Below are 17061 nucleotides of genomic sequence, written 5' to 3' on the forward strand. Positions count from 1 at the left end.
GGGCAAACGAGAAGCAGCCAAGTTTATGAAAAACTAGCACACGAATGACTGAGAGGATAGAGATCTATATCCTAAGTCAACTCCTGCTCCAGCTCATTTTTGTTTGAAGGAGAAGCACTGGCAGGTGTGATTTACTCTGTATTTTCTATCAGGGTGTCGTTGAGGAGGGGTCCTGCTCCCTCGTTCCCCAAAAGCAGCTCCCCAGGGGCCCCTGCTGCTCCAGTAAAAGGAGATGAGGATGAGAGGTGACCACTGGCTGCAGCACAGGAGGGGTCCTGGGGTGGCTGGACCCCTGAGCTCCCTGTGCTGCACTTCCCAGTGCTCCCAGCACCCCTTTCCCTGTGCTCCCAGCACCCTTCTCCCTGTGCTCCCAGCACCCCTTTCCCTGTGCTCCCAGCACCCTTTTCCTGTACTCCCAGCACCCTTCTCCCTGTGCTCCCAGCACCCTTTTCCTGTACTCCCAGCACGTTTTCCCTGTGCTCCCAGCACCCCTTTCCCTGTGCTCCCAGCACCCTTCTCCCTGTGCTCCCAGCACCCTTTTCCCTGCTCTCCCAGCACCCCTTCTCCCTGTGCTCCCAGCACCTTTTCCCTGTGCTCCCAGCACCCTTTTCCCTGTGCTCCCAGCACCCCTTTCCCTGTGCTCCCAGCACCCTTTCCCTGTGCTCCCAGCACCCTTTTCCCTGTGCTCCCAGCACCCCTTTCCCTGTGCTCCCAGCACCCTTCTCCCTGTGCTCCCAGCACCCTTTCCCTGTGCTCCCAGCACCCTTTTCCCTGCTCTCCCAGCACCCTTTCCCTGTGCTCCCAGCACCCTTTTCCCTGCTCTCCCAGCACCCTTTTCCCTGTGCTCCCAGGTTGGTAATTTGCTCCACGGGTCATAATCAAACCCACAGATGTGTTGGGCTCTGTGCCAGGGTCTCTGAGCCCCCTGGCAGGGTCTTGGCTGCTCAGCACAGCCAGAGGGGTGTTCTGGGTCCTGACAGCTGCCCACCAGGGATGTGCCAGGACCACCTGCAGCTGCACATTGTACCAGAGGGCTCTGGCCACGAGGCAGCCCCAAACCCCCAGATCCTGCTGAAAACACTGGTGGATCCTTTCCTTGTCACCCCTGAAGGCACGTGATGCTTGCAGAGGCCCTGGAGATTTCTGAAGGTGCTGGAGCATCCTCCCAGCTGGCACCTCTGCTCCCAGCCAAATCCCAGATGGGCATTGCTAAGGAAGAGCGATTTGCCAGCAGATATAAATCAAACTGACTGTTCAGCAGGGCTGGTTAGCTGGGAGTGAGAACTGCTGGAGCACAGCCACGTCCAGACAGGGCAGCTCCACATCCACATCCACATCCACACCATGGCAGAGCTCAGTGCCTCGCTGCACCCATCCCTGTGTGCCCTCTCGTCCCTCAAAGGGACAGCAACGGGCAAGAAAAGACTTCTACCTCATAGCAAGGACAATCCTGTTCCATACACAAGGAATCCACCATCCTGCCTGTGCAATTTGGGCTGGCGCCATTGGGCATGGGCAGTGCAGGGCTGCAGTGCCCGCAGTCAGGAGGGCAGGGGCTCTGCCAGCCCTTGGGGCACACCTCACCCATCCCATCCCTCCCAAAAACCAGGGCTGGGGGGCAGTGGCAGAGGGAAGGGCGAGCTGAGGGCACGCAGTGGCCCTGCTCTGTGCTGGGTGTCAGTGCCATCAGCCACCCCTGGGGCTGGGCAGAGCTCAGGGCAGCAGAGCCCTGGGAGCCCCAGGTGACAGCAGCAGAGCCCTGGGAGCCCCAGGTGACAGCAGCAGGAGCCCTGCCAGCCCCAGGTGACAGCAGCAGGACCCTGTCCCCACCCTGTCCCCAGCAGTGTGCCACTCAGTTGCCACAAGTGGGGAAGCAGGGCTGCTGAGCAATTTGCTGCAGTGCAATGACCAGGGAGCAGCTTTGTCAGGAGCAGCACCGTTGTTATTATTATTATTGTTATTATGACTATTTAAAGAGCATCCCAGACGTGTGCGGCACTTTACTGACAAAAATAATGGATGGGCCTTGCCCCTGAAGCTGGAAATGGCACAAGCCCAGCCCCAGAGAACAATGAGAGAGGCTGTGGAGAGCTGGAGTGAGGCTCTGAGGAAAGAGCAGGGCTGGCACCTGTCCTCACCTCTGCTCCTGCTCTGACCTGCTCCAAGTGCCACCACAAGCAGAGCTTTTCACTGATTTTCACTAAACATCCAGGAGCAGGGATGGGATAGTGGTTTGAATTATTTTCTGTCTCTCCCCAGAGCTGAGGATCGTGCGGGTGGAGGAGGCAGATGGATCTGCTGTGACACAGAGGGGAAATGGCTCCCACTGCCAGAGGGCAGGGATGGATGGAATATTGGGAATTGGGAATTGTTCCTGTGAGGGTGGGCAGGCCCAGGTACAGCTGGGGCTGCCCCTGGATCCCTGGCATTGCCCAAGGCCAGGCTGGACCCTGGGGCTGGGAGCACCTGGGACAGTGGGAGGTGTCCTGTGGGAACCCAGAACACCCCTCTGGCTGTCCAGGATGGCCAGGACCCTGCCAGGGGGCTCAGAGACCCTGGCACAGAGCCCAACACACCTGTGGGTTTGGTTATGACCCATGGAGCAAGTTACCAACCTTGTATGAAGATCTGCAAGCCAAGACAGTTTAAGGAGAATATTAGTGCAGTTATCACAGGATGAAAAGTAGATTTTAGGGTTTTTAGAAGGGGGGTTCAGGAGGCAAGATGGAGGGATCTGGGCGTGTCCAGCCTTTCTCCTTCTTCTTCTTGGCCTCCATCTCCTGCTGTGATGTTGGCACTTTTGGATTGGTTTAGAGTAGAAGCTCACTGTCTAACACAGGTGATGGGTATTGGGAAGTCATTGTAAATATTGTACAGGTAGTTTTTAGTATAAAAAGATAACACAGCCCCAGGGCAGGCAGAGTGCCTCTGTCTGTCCTGCTGAGCAGACCTGGGCAGGTCAGAGAAAGAATTTTATAGATAAGGAACAATAACCAACCTTGAGACCGAGAACTGAAGAGCTCTGACTCCTTCTTGGAGCGCCAGGCTGGGAAAAGAGAATTTTAACAATCTCGGGGTCGCAGCAACCCAGAAAGGCCCCGAGAGTGTCCCTGGGATGGCAGGGGTGGCACGGGGTGGGATTTGAGGTCTCTCCCAGCCCAAGCCAGCCTGGGGTTCTGTGAAGCTGCTCTGTGGGGATGGGCTGAGCAGAGACAGGAGCTCAAGGACCCCAGCCAGGGCAACCACAGCCCTGAGCATTTCCCTGTGCCTGAGGCTGCTGGGCTGGCGTTGGGCACTTCTCCACACCAGGACCTGTGGCTGTGCCACAGCAGCCAGGCTGGCAGAACCCGCCCTGCTCAGCACCAGGATGGGATCCAAAACTCAGTGTGAGCCCAGCCCAGAGCTCATGTGAGGTACAGTAAGATTCCTACAGCTTTTAATGAGTCGTGGGCTGGGTGCCAGTGCTGTTCCAGGGCTGTTTTGTGAAATTACTTAGATTTATGTCCAGCTATTTAATATCAGCCTGGAATAAAAAAAAGCTTTGGCTCTGCTCGGCTCGGTGTGACGGTGTCACTGCTGCTGCGTCCACCCAAAGATTCTAATTTTTTATCCTGTTCATTTTTTTCCCCTTTGCACTGATTATTTTTTTTCTAATTTGGTGATCTCAGCGAGATGTTCGGGATGCACTTGACAGAGCATAATATATCACCTGTCGAGAGACCCCGGCCTTAAAAAAGTGTGGAAATTACTGGAATAATTGCAGAGCAAAGCCTTGTCCAGGGGCCTGGGAGCTGGGGTGGGCAGGAGCTGTTCCCCCTGGGGCTGGCCTGGCCAGAGCCCAGTGTGGGACACTGAGCCCACTGCCCCACGGCTCAGGGACACCAGAACTGATTGTGTTAATAGCACAGTGACACCAAAGGGGGTCAAGTAAATAAATATGCATGTCTCACCAGTGCAAAATAATAAAATTCCAATGTGTGCAAGCCTGCTTGTTGAACATATGTTTGCAGCACGGCTAAGCCATCTGGCTCAATGTCAAGCATTTACACCAACTGCAGTCTTACACTACCTGACAGCAGAAAAGCTTTATTCCCCTGGTGTTTGGGCACAAATGGAGAAATATTATTGAAATGATTATCTGCATCAAGACTCAGATTTGGTTTGACATTTAGCTGGCTCTGTTTAATCCAAAGGGTTGTCTGAATGAATAAAGAGAAGGGTTCCTCCAGAAGATGCTGCGAGCAGCCAGGGAGAGCCAAATGATTAATGAGACTGAGAGGCTGGGTGGACCCTGCCCACCTCCACCCAGACCTCGGTGCCAAGAACTGCATGGGAAATCAGGCTGAGCCTTCTGGAGCTTGTCAGGAGGTGCTCACGGCCGAGGGGGTTTTATTTTTGGACCTCAGGAAAACAGCAGAAGCGAGCCCGTTGCTCCCAGGCAGGAAGGAAAGGTCTGTGCCCTGATTAAACACAATCCCTGAGCAGCTGCAGGTCCCCTGCTCCGAACGGGAGGCACTTGGGGAGCCTGGGCTGGGAGCCCCCTCCTCCCACACCCCCACCCCAGCTCGGGGGGCTCTGCTGCCCCACCGAGGGCACCTTCACCCCGAATTTTACATCTTCTCGTTAGCCCCTGTTATGTCCATTCCACACATCCTGATGGCATGGATAAATCAATGGGTTAGATGTTCTCTGGCGCAGACATCTTTTATGAAAAATCCTTTCCTTAGGATTTTTCCTCCTGAGAAGCTGAGAGGCCTCAGGAACAAAATGTACCCAATGGTTATCTGCTGCTGTGGAATGCAACAGGTGCAGCTGGGATTGGGCTCATGTGGTTGTTTCTAATTAATGGCCAATCACAGCCCAGCTGGCTCGGACAGAGAGCTGAGCCACAAGCCTTTGTTATCATTCTTTCTTTGCTATTCTGTTCTTAGCCAGCCTTCTGATGGAATCCTTTCTTCTATTCTTTTAGTATAGTTTTAATGTAATATATATCATAAAATAATCAATCAGCCTTCTGAAACATGGAGTCAGATCCTCGTCTCTCCCCTTATCCTGGGACCCTGGGAACACCATCACAGTTCTCCACTTTGGGCATCAGGAGGAGGTGTCGGTGAAGGGTGAACCTCACATTTCATGTGGGTTTGGTGGCCTGTTCACCTACACAACCTGAAAGCTTTCTCTGCTTTGTGGATGGAAAGCAGTACTCATTCTTGTGCAAGCAGGACTTGAGCCCACACTGATTTGAAAAATGGGATAAAATGAGGAGAAAGGGAGGAAATAAGGAAAAGAAAATTTACAGTCCTTCACCCCAAAGAGGATCCTTTTCTTCAGAGAAGCCTCCTGTGGCACAGCAGTGAAAGGAGGAGCAGGGCCCCAAGTTTGGGGTGAGCTGACAGCAGCCAAGGGGGAGCAGGAGCCCTTTGAGCTCATGGGGCTGCTGCAGGCTCGGTCTGACAGAGACAAATTCATCCCAGAGAGCAGATATAGTGAGTTTAAAATGAGATGGGATGCAGTGCCAGGCACGGGGCTCTGAGCAGCGTCACGGTCCAGGAAATGCCTCTCTGGGAGCACCAAAGCACAGCCTCCTCCCGTGGCACACGCAGCAGCCTCCCCTCTGCCTCACACCTCCACTGCCGAGTGTGGATTTGGATTTAAAACTCATTCGGTGATTTGAGTTTAATAAGAATGTTAGACATGATTTCCTTCTCACTCTTACTTTTAATTAACTTTTTAATTGAGATTTAAATGAATTCTAATGAACAGAATTGTAGCCTAATTGATTTGTTGCACAGCCTGGTGAGGGATCAGTATGCCAGCAGCATTTTGATGTATTGCTGTGGGACGTCAGACAGTTTACAGGTTAATTTTTTGGCAGAGGTTACCTAATGGCAGCTGAAAACAGTGATTTACCTTGGATTGACTGGTGAACAGTTCCTGGTGAGCACATGGTCCAGGCTGGTTAAAGGAGTCCCTGGCTGTGCCTTTGTCACCTTGGCCTCTCCTTGGGGGCTGGTCCAAGAGGAGTTCTTGCCCAGCTGTGCCCAGATGCAAACCAGGAGTGGCAGAATTCCTAAATAAATCCATAACCCATTTATTTCTGTAAATAACTGCAAATCCACACTCCTGTATCACACTGAGAGCTGTGAGCAGTGGGGAGCCTGTGGGGACAGGGGGACACAGGCTGTGACCACACAGTCACAGGGTGCTCCCATCACAGCCCGGACATCCCAGGGGGAGGTAAAAGGGAAGCCAAGGCAGGGCAGGGCCAGGCAAGGACTGGCACATCACTGATTGCCAGACCTCACAGCCTGGGGAGCAAATCAGCTGCTCAGGAGTGCCAGCCTGCTGAAACATAAACTCACTTTAGCCTCTGGATGGAGGGACATCCACCCTGCATCAGGACAGCTCAGCTGACAGGGGCTGTGGCTGGCACGAGGGGACATGGGGGACAGAGCCAGGACAGGCTCCCTGCACACCCCCAGGGCTGTCCCTGTCCCCAGGCAGTGGCACCTGGCTGTGGCAGGGCTGGGCTGTCCCTGTCCCCAGGCAGTGACACCCCTGAGGGCTGAGCTGTTCCTGTCCCCAGGCAGTGGCACCGGGCTGTGGCTGGGCTGTCCCTGTCCCTGTCCCTGTCCCCCGGCAGTGACACCGGGCTGTGGCAGGGCTGAGCTGTCCCTGTCCCCAGGCAGTGACACCCCTGAAGGCTGAGCTGTCCTTGTCCCCAGGCAGTGGCACCGGGCTGTGGCAGGGCTGAGCTGTCCCTGTCCCCAGGCAGTGACACCCCTGAGGGCTGAGCTGTCCCTGTCCCCCGGCAGTGACACCGGGCTGTGGCAGGGCTGAGCTGTCCCTGTCCCCAGGCAGTGACACCCCTGAAGGCTGAGCTGTCCTTGTCCCCAGGCAGTGGCACCCCTGAGGGCTGAGCTGTCCCCGTCCCCAGGCAGTGGCACCGGGCTGTGGCAGGGCTGAGCTGTCCCTGTCCCCAGGCAGTGACACCCCTGAAGGCTGAGCTGTCCTTGTCCCCAGGCAGTGGCACCCCTGAGGGCTGAGCTGTCCCCGTCCCCAGGCAGTGGCACCGGGCTGTGGCAGCCCTGAGAGCAGAGCTGTGGGGACATTACTGCAGTCAGAGGGCAAAGCAGGATGGATGGATGGAAGAGGAGAGCGGGGACAGCTCAGGGAAATGGGATGAGAGAGAGAAATATTGCCAGCAACATCCCAAATGCCTTGAGTTATGGAGCTCTCCCAAATCCAAAGGAGTCGGGTTTAAAAGTTCCATTTTACGATTTGTAAGGAATTTATGTGAAAATAATATTCAAAGACTGGCACTTTTTTTCCTTCATAACACCAAGCTGTTAGGTGGGAAGGGAGATCCATGGAGAACATTAAAACCCCTGCCTGCTCCTGAGCAGAGGTGGGCAGAGCTGTGCCCCCCCAGCCTCCCCGGGTCCATTATCTGCTTCAGCCTGCTCCACTCAGGGTGTGTGGTACAGCTGGAGATTAAAGGGAGAGTCTTTCTCAAATGCAGATTAATTTTGTTTTTCAACTTCTTAAGCTTCTGTTAACACCTTTTCCGCAATCAGTACAGTATCTTTTAAGTTAATTAGTTCTGGAGAAGAATTACCAGTGTAATTTGTGCTGAGCCCTCCCTCCCTGTCACTCAGCAGACAGAGCAGCCTCTGATGGAGATAAAAGGGACACTGGAGGCTCCTCCAGCACGAGAGGTGTTGGAGAGGAGCTCCGATAACATCTTCAAACCATTTATCCCGTTCAGCTCTGCAAATGGGGACAGAAGGAGTGAGCTGGAGCCAAGTGGGAATTCCGGGACCTTTGGGGTTTTCTCCTGAGTTATTTAGACCCCTGAACACCCCACATCCCAGGCAGGGAGCCCCTCACTGGGGCCCACTCTGGGTCCTCCACAACTGCTCGCACTTGGGTTCACTGTTCCTTTTTCCTGTCACCTTGGCAATCATTGGTTTTATGGACGGTGCTGCACAAGGTTCTGTGAAGCCTCCTGAGCTGGATTTTGGGTTCCACACAGACTGTGAACATTAAAATGAATTATTGCACCGCTGTTCTGCTGCCGGGGCTGGCTGCCAGCAGAGCCAGAGCTCCCACACTCTGCCTTGCCTCCTCTCAAGGGCTGGGGGAGCAGCCTGGGGGGGCTGGAGCTGAGGTCTCACCCACCTGGAGGTCTGTGGGTGTCCACGTGTCCCCACACAGCTCAGCTCCCACAGTGAGCTGTCACAGCACCTCTGACTCACTGTTGGGCTCAATAACAGCAGAGATCAATTGGCAGTGCAGAAATCTGCCTGCAGAGCAGCCCAAAAGCTGCCACAGGTGGTTGTGTCCTCCTCTGGAGCGTGCTCTGCTCACAGAGGGCAGCAGTGACAGCCAGGATTCCCTGTGCTCCCAGCCTGGGAGAGCCCAGGGACAGCCCCAGGTGCTGTGTGAGGCCCTGAGGTGCTGGGTGAGCTCCTGAGGTGCTGGGTGAGCTCCTGAGGTGCAGGGTGAGCTCCTGAGGTGCTGTGTGAGGTCCTGAGGGGCTGGGTGAGGCCCTGAGGTGCTGGATGAGCTCCTGAGGGGCTGGGTGAGGCCCTGAGGTGCAGGGTGAGTTCCTGAGGTGCAGGGTGAGCCCTGAGGTGCAGGGTGAGGCCCTGAGGGGCTGGGTGAGCTCCTGAGGTGCTGGGTGAGTTCCTGAGGTGCAGGGTGAGCCCCTGAGGTGCTGGGTGAGCTCCTGAGGTGCTGGGTGAGCCCCTGAGGCACTGTGTGAGCTCCTGAGGTGCTGGGTGAGCCCCTGAGGTGCTGGGTGAGTTCCTGAGGTGCTGGGTGAGCTCCTGAGGTGCAGGGTGAGCTCCTGAGGTGCTGGGTGAGCTCCTGAGGTGCTGGGTGAGTTCCTGAGGTGCTGGGTGAGCTCCTGAGGTGCAGGGTGAGCTCCTGAGGTGCTGGGTGAGTTCCTGAGGTGCTGGGTGAGTTCCTGAGGTGCAGGGTGAGCCCCTGAGGTGCTGGGTGAGTTCCTGAGGTGCAGGGTGAGTTCCTGAGGTGCTGGGTGAGCTCCTGAGGTGCAGGGTGAGTTCCTGAGGTGCTGGGTGAGTTCCTGAGGTGCAGGGTGAGCTCCTGAGGTGCTGGGTGAGCCCCTGAGGTGCAGGGTGAGCTCCTGAGGTGCTGGGTGAGTTCCTGAGGTGCAGGGTGAGCTCCTGAGGTGCAGGGTGAGCCCCTGAGGTGCTGGGTGAGCTCCTGAGGTGCTGGGTGAGTTCCTGAGGTGCAGGGTGAGCTCCTGAGGCACTGGGTGAGCTCCTGAGGCGCTGGGTGAGCCCCTGAGGTGCTGGGTGAGGCCCTGAGGTGCTGGGTGAGCCCCTGAGGTGCTGGGTGAGGCCCTGAGGTGCAGGGTGAGTCCCTGAGGTGCAGGGTGAGCCCCTGAGGTGCAGGGTGAGCTCCTGAGGTGCAGGGTGAGCCCCTGAGGTGCTGGGGGAGCCCCTGAGGTGCTGGGTGAGTTCCTGAGGTGCAGGGTGAGCCCCTGAGGCACTGGGTGAGGCCCTGAGGTGCTGGGTGAGGTCCTGAGGTGCAGGGTGAGTTCCTGAGGTGCAGGGTGAGTTCCTGAGGTGCAGGGTGAGCTCCTGAGGTGCTGGGTGAGTTCCTGAGGTGCAGGGTGAGCCCCTGAGGCGCTGGGTGAGGCCCTGAGGTGCAGGGTGAGCCCCTGAGGCACTGGGTGAGCTCCTGAGGTGCTGGGTGAGGCCCTGAGGTGCTGGGTGAGCCCCTGAGGCGCTGGGTGAGCTCCTGAGGTGCAGGGGGGTCAGGGCAGGCAGGAGGGAGCAGCAGAACCACATCCCCCAGCACCCAGGGGTGTCGCTGGCTCCCAGGAATGAGAGAGGTAACTCAGGAAAGCTGATCCTGCTGGAAACACACACAGCAGTAACCGCACTGTTGGCCTACACTGTTAATGCTTCCCATTAAAATCAATTCAATAAATCCAAATGGAAAACATTTACATGCAAAAATGTTCATTGAAGCCTGGTTTTTCCCTACAAACCCCAAGTGCAGCAGTGCCCAATCTGTCCCTGCCTGGAGTTTGCATTTAGAAGTGTCATCACTATCAACTTTCCTGCTTTCCATGGGAGGAGGTTTATCCATAATTTGCAAAGGGAAAAGCCTGGGCCGTTTGGCAAGACACATTATCCAGCTGATGCTGACTTAGTCAAGCTAAATCAGCCAATAAGGCAGGAGAAACTTTGCAGCCACCGAGAAAGCCTTGAGTGGGAACCAGCTGCTTTAATGGAAATAAATGCTCTGTTAACCCCTAACTGAACACACAATCTAATATTGCCTCACATAGTGCCCAGCTCCTCAGGCCCCTGCAAACCCTGCTGACAGTGCAGGGTGGGCTGCGCTGGTCCCTCAGCTGAGGATCCCACCCCAGCCCCTGGGCTGTGCTCAGGACTCTGTCAGTGTTACAGTGCAGGGACAAAGCCAGAACAGCAATGGGAAAAGGGGGAATCCTCCAGATCCCTGTTGCCATTTGGAGAGTCTTACTTGCTGCAAAGAAGGAGCCAGCGTGGAGCTGCCCAGGCGCCACAACTCCTCCTCTACATCCAATCCTCTTCTTTTTTAATGGAGCTACCCAATATGGTTCTGGTGCCCATTCCTCTATTTTTCTTCAAGCTGTCTTTAGGGCTGAATTATTTTGCAGAACCGGAGCATTTTTGCACATTTGGTTGTGTTTAATTGTAAAGCAGGCAGGACAGGATGTCTGGGTGCTGCTGCAGCACATCCCTGGGGTGAGGAGAGCCTGGTGCCAGCAGCAGCCTGAGCAGCAGGGCCCTTGGGATGGAGCCACCAGCTCTGGGGTGGCCTGAGGCCATGGCTGGCCATGTCCTACCCACCTGTAAAGGGTCAGGAGGGTGTTTAGGGGTGAGGGTGAGCAGTGTTTTGGGTCAGGAGGGTGTTTATGGGTGAAGGTGAGCAGTGTTTTGGGTCAGGAGGGTGTTTAGGGGTGAGGGTGGGTCAGGAGGGTGTTTAGGGGTGAGAGTGAGCAGCACAGTTTAGGGGTGAAGGTCTTTCAGCTCCTGTTCCCAGCTCACAGCCCAGCCCAGCCGGCCCTGGGACCCTCCCCACGCCCTGAGCCCCGGGCTGAGCCAGCACCCAGCCCAGAGCAGGTGAGGATGTCCCTCTCCTGTCCCCTGGCTGCCAGACCCCAGCCACCCCCGGGCAGGGCCTGTGTGAGCTGCAGTGTGAGCCCCCAGCTCAGCGTGTCATTAGAGAGGAGCCATTTAATTTATTTTTTACACACTGCAGTTAATTACAGCTGATAGCTCTGATTGTGCTGATCACTCCTGCTCCTCCCCAGCCCGGTAATCAGCAGCCCTGGCAGGTCTGGTGGCAGTGCCAGCGCACAGGACTGTGGTGGCTTCGTTTGTGCGCCGTGTGGCACCACTCACACGGGGCTCTGCTCCGGGATTCCCTGCCCCTGCAGGGATGAGGTGTCCTGTTTGTCCCTGCAGGATGAGGTGTCCTGTTTGTCCCCAGCAGGGATGAGGTGTCAAGTTTGTCCCTGCAGGATGAGGTGTCCTGTTTGTCCCCAGCAGGAACAAGGTGTCCTGTTTGTCCGCTGCCCTGCAGGTGCCTGGCCAGAGAGAGGCCGGGCTGTCACAGCCCAGAGGTGACACTGCTCCCTCCCGGGGCTGCCACATCCTCCCTGGGAACTTTGGGAGGTTGTTTTCCACCCTGGGAACTTTGGCAGGTTCTTTCCACCCCCTGGGAAGTTTGGGAGGTTGTTTCCCACCCCTGGGAAGTTTGGGAGGTTGTTTTCACCCCTGGGAACTTTGGGAGTTGTTTTCACCGGCTGTGCCAAGGCACGAGCGCTAGGAGCTGGGAAATGCCGGGGACAGTGAGGCTGGGAAATGAGCAGAGGTAGACAGCCTCTCCCTACGTGCCTGGTTTTCCCTCAGTGACACAGAGATGAGGACGTGCCTCCCCAAATCCTGCAGCTCGCTGTGGTTACGTACCAGGAGGGTTCCCTCCTGCCCTCCTCGCTGCTTTTTTTCTCTTCTAAACGATGCTCTGGGTAACTGCCTCTATGATATCATCTGCTGAGGTCTTTGAATCTCTGCTTTGCATGAAAGACAAAGAATTCTCCACAATTAATGTGCTTTGAGGGTTTCCTGTCACAAGGAACGTAATTAACTCTTTGCTGGCCTAACTAATTTCTGCATTTTAAAAAGTAGCCTGATAATGACAAAAGTGGAGCACTCAATCCACAGGATAGCCATTAACAGCGCTCCAGCATTGTGCTGGCTGCATTCAGCCCACAATTACTGTCAGGGAATGGCTCTGGAAGCTGCTCCTTGTACGCAAACAACGCTGTTCATTAAAGGCCACTTCCAATAATGCACAATCTATATTTGTAATGAGTATTTGAGAAAGGAAATAAAACCCTGCGCTCCCAAACCTACAATACAACTATTGTTCTTTCAAAAACAGACTTTTTCGGGGCTGACAGACCTTGGCACAGTGGAGGACATGAGGTGGCTGTTGTAGGAGCTTGGAGCCCAGGGATGAACAGCACTGGGCTAAAGGAATCCAGGGGTGGAAAGCCAGGCTGAGGGAAACCTAAGTCGTGTTAAATGGGAGAGAGCTGGAGGTGTTCACCTGGAGAAGGCTCCAGGGAGAGCTCAGAACCCCTGGCTGGGCCTGAAGGGGCTCCAGGAGAGCTGGAGAGGGACTGGGGACAAGGGATGGAGGGACAGGAGCCAGGGAATGGATTTCCCAGGATTAGATGGAATATTGGGAAGAAATTCTTGGCTGCAAGAATGGTGAGATCCTGGCAGGGTGCCCAGAGCAGCTGGGGCTGCCCCTGGATCCCTGGCAGTGCCCAAGGCCAGGCTGGACCCTGGGGCTGGGAGCACCTGGGACAGTGGGAGGTGTCCCTGCCATGGCAGGGGTGGCACTGGAGGGGCTTTAAGGTCCCTTCAGAACAATCCTGGGATTCTATCCCATGACAAACTCGCTTTGCTGTGGCACTGAGCGTGGCTGCCCTCCCTGCCCTGGGCTGCTCCCCTGTCCCCGACACCCTGACACCCCCAACACCCCTGAACCCCCCAACACCCCTAAGCCCCCGATATGCCCGACACTCCCAACACCCCCGACACCCCCGACACCCCGGACACCCCTGACACCCGGGACACCCGGGACACCCCCGACACCCTGACACCCCCGACACCCCTGACACCCCCAACACCCCTGAGCCCCCGATATGCCCGACACTCCCAACACCCCCGGCACCCCTGAAACCCCGAACACCCGGGACACCCGGGACACCCGGGACACTCCTGACACCCCGGACACCCGGGACACCCCTGACACCCCGGACACCCCGGACACCCCCGGCCCCCGTCCCGCGGAGCCCCGGGCGGGCTCGGGGCTCTCGGCGCTTCCGCACGGCAACAGTGCCCCCTGTGGGCCGGCAGCGGAACTGCAGGGACAGCGACAGGGACAGCGCGACAGAGGAAAGGGACAGCAGGACAGGGACAGGGACAGCAGGACAGGGACAGGGAACGGGGAACAGGGAACAGGGACAGGGGACAGGGACAGGGAACAGGGAAGGGGCAGGGGACAGGGAAGGGACAGCGTGACAGGGATAGAGACAGGGAGCAGGGACAGGGAACAGGGACAGCGTGACAGGGATAGAGACAGGGAGCAGGGACAGGGAACAGGGACAGCGTGACAGGGATAGAGACACGGAGCAGGGACAGGGACAGTGGGACACTGCACGGAACACCAGGCACGGGAACGGCACCAGAACCCCAGCACGGGACACCCCAGCAGCACGGGGACCCTCCTGAGAGCACCAGCGCCCCCCCAGAATATGGGGACCCCCGGGAGCCCAGACACCCCCACCTCTGTCTCTGGCTTCTTTACAAACCAAACTTGGGAAAGGTTTCAGGAAAACGGCTGATTCATCCTGGCATTTACTGGGGTCAGACTTGACTCTGTGGGTCCTGAGCTTATCATGCACAAGAAAATTCCAAAGAACTCCAGATTTTAAGGAAAACATTAAATTTTATAGGAAGAAGAGATCCCTCAACAGAGAAGTCAGAGCATTTTGTACAGGTATTCGTTGGCTGTGTGTAATGGTGGTGTCCCCAGCACTGGAGGGATTATTAGAGTGTTTTATTAACATCTAACTATAGAAATGGATGAAATTATTAAAATAAAAATAGGCAAAAAGATACTGACTACAACTCCCTGACAGGAGGGTGGAGGTGAGAGGGCGTGGGGCTCTGCTCCCACCCAGCAAGCAACAGGAAAGAGGAAAGGGCCTCAAGTTGTCCCAGGGAAAGTTTAGGTTGGATACTAGGGAAAAATTCTCCTCTGGAGGGGCTGGCACTGTCCAGGGCAGTGATGGATGTGGATCCCTGGAGGGATTTCAAAGCCAGGTGTATGTGGCCCTTGGGACATGGGCCAGAGGTGGCCTTGGCAGCTCTGGTAGAGCAATTGGACTCGATGGCCTCAGAGGGCTTTTCCAACCCTAATGATTCCCCAGGCAGGAGCAGCAGAGCAAAGTTCCCATCCTGGCATCCCTCTGGGAGTGGGCAGGGCCTGGCTTTGCCCCTGCTGAGGTGGGCTTGGTGGCAGCCAGGCGTGAGAGCCAGGAATCAGCCCCGAGTCCCTGCTGCATCACTGAAGCTGAGCAGGCAGAGCCCTCCAGGTGCTCCGGGGATGCCTGGGGGGTTGTGCTGCACCGGTGGGAGCTGAGCAGGCAATGAAGAGCACCAGGAACAATTCCTGACCTGCAGTTCCTAGGCCTGAGATACAGAATGGCCAAAGAGGGCAATTTCTGAGCTCACAGAGAGATTCCAGGCCAGGGACGAGGAGGAGCTGGGGATGGAGTAGCTCTCCTGCTACAGGAGTCTTTCTCAAAATAACTTTTGTTCCTCCAGCACCAAAACTTTATTTAGTTAAGATTTTACAAAAGGAAATCTTAATAATAATGAAAAAGAGAAATAAATACGTTGTTGACCTTGTTAAACCCTAATGTGGCTATTTAACTTAATGGCACTGCACATGCTGATAAATCCCATGGGATCCCTCCCCCTTTCTCCCTAGTGGGATAAACACGGTTTGTCATGTTGAGGGAACACTCTGCAGTGCAGGAATAATCAGAACATATTGTTGGATCCAATTTTCTATCATTTACTTTTTGCTGTCAAACAAAAGTAGAGCCCAGTGCGCAATTTAGTCATGGGTGGAAGGAGAATTAGCCCTGTAATGCCAACAACTTTTGGAGGTAAAAGTTGAGGGTTGCAGCCTGCATTAACTCCTATTGTCTGCTGCCCTCACGGATGCCGTGAAAGGATTTTGATTTTCATTATTTCATACTTTGTATCTTGCTTGTATTAAATCAGTGGGCTACTTCCCTCCTTGTTTTCCCTGCAGCTGATCTAAAAGGCCTTTTGAAAGGAGCCTGGCCTGGCACAGACAAAGCCTGATTCTCCATCCCCTGACATGCTACACCACCAAAGGGGTTTGTGCACTCCATCAGTGCCTCAGCCCAAGGCACCCAAAGGGGTTTGTGCACTCCATCAGTGATTCTCCATCACCTGATGAGGCACCCAAAGGGGTTTGTGCACTCTGTCAGTGATTCTCCATCCCCTGACGTGCCATGGAAGGGGTTTGTGCACTCTGTCAGTGCCTCAGCCCGAGGCACCCAAAGGGGTTTGTGCACTCTGTCAGTGCCTCAGCCCGAGGCACCCAAAGGGGTTTGTGCACTCCATCAGTGCCTCAGCCCGAGGCACCCAAAGGGGTTTGTGCACTCCATCAGTGATTCTCCATCCCCTGATGAGGCACCCAAAGGGGTTTGTGCACTCTGTCAGTGATTCTCCATCCCCTGACGTGCCACCGAAGGGGTTTGTGCACTCTGTCAGTGCCTCAGCCCGAGGCACCCAAAGGGGTTTGTGCACTCCGTCAGTGCCTCAGCCCCGGGCACGCCAGCCCGCAGCTCCGCCGCTCCCGGAGCCCCTCCAGCACCTCATCCCTCACCGTGTGTACCTTGGCAGACACTCGCTGAGCGCCGACAGCAGCGGAGATTTACACCTTTCTGTCACCGCCCGCGTTTGTCACACATCAGCCCGCCCGGCGCGGGGCACGGCAGGGAGGGAGCGGCTCCGCTTCGCCCCGGCCCGCGGAGATCCTGCGGGGCTGGGCAGGGATGGCGCTGGGGATGGAACCGGGGCAGCAGCGAGCCGAAGGCGATCCCCAGGGATGGCCGTGCCCGGGCTGGGCGGGGACGGCGCTGGGCATGGAACCGGGGCAGCAGCGAGCCGAGGGCGATCCCCCAGGGATGGCCGTGCCCAGGCTGGCACTGGCTGGGCAGGGATAGTGCTGGGGATGGAAGCGGGGCAGCAGCGAGCCGAGGGCGATCCCCAGGGATGGCCATGCCCAGGATGGGCAGGGATGGCGCTGGGGATGGAAGCGGGGCAGCAGCGAGCCGAGGGCGATCCCCAGGGATGGCCATGCCCAGGATGGGCAGGGATGGCGCTGGGGATGGAAGCGGGGCAGCAGCGAGCCGAGGGCGATCCCCAGGGATGGCCATGCCTAGGATGGGCAGGGATGGCGCTGGGGATGGAAGCGGGGCAGCAGCGAGCCGAGGGCGATCCCCAGGGATGGCCGTGCCCGGGCTGGCACTGGCCCGGGCAGGGATGGCGCTGGGGATGGAAGCGGCACGCAGGAAGGTGCCCGGGCCCGCAGGGCACCCCGAGGCACGGAGGGCTCCCAGCTCTGCGGCTCTGCCCCGTCCTGCTCCGGGCAAAGCCCAGAGCGCCTCTGCGGCCACCTCTGCCCGGCACCTTGTGCCCTCTGTTGGTGCCCTGGGAAAAGGAGGCGGAGAGGGAAAGGGAGAAGGGAAAGGGGGAAGGGGAAAAGGGAAAGGGAGAAGGGAAATGGGAAAAGGGAAAGGGGAAAGGGAAAAGGGAAAAGGGAAAGGGAAAGGGAAAGGGAAAGGGAACGGGAAAGGGAAAGGGAAAGGGAAAGGGAAAGGGAAAGGGAAAGGGAAAGGGAAAGGGAAAGGGAAAG

Source organism: Agelaius tricolor, unplaced genomic scaffold (assembly GCF_023055355.1).
Source record: "Agelaius tricolor isolate 1412-34295 unplaced genomic scaffold, bAgeTri1.0.p SCAF_10, whole genome shotgun sequence".
Lineage (NCBI taxonomy): Eukaryota > Metazoa > Chordata > Aves > Passeriformes > Icteridae > Agelaius > Agelaius tricolor.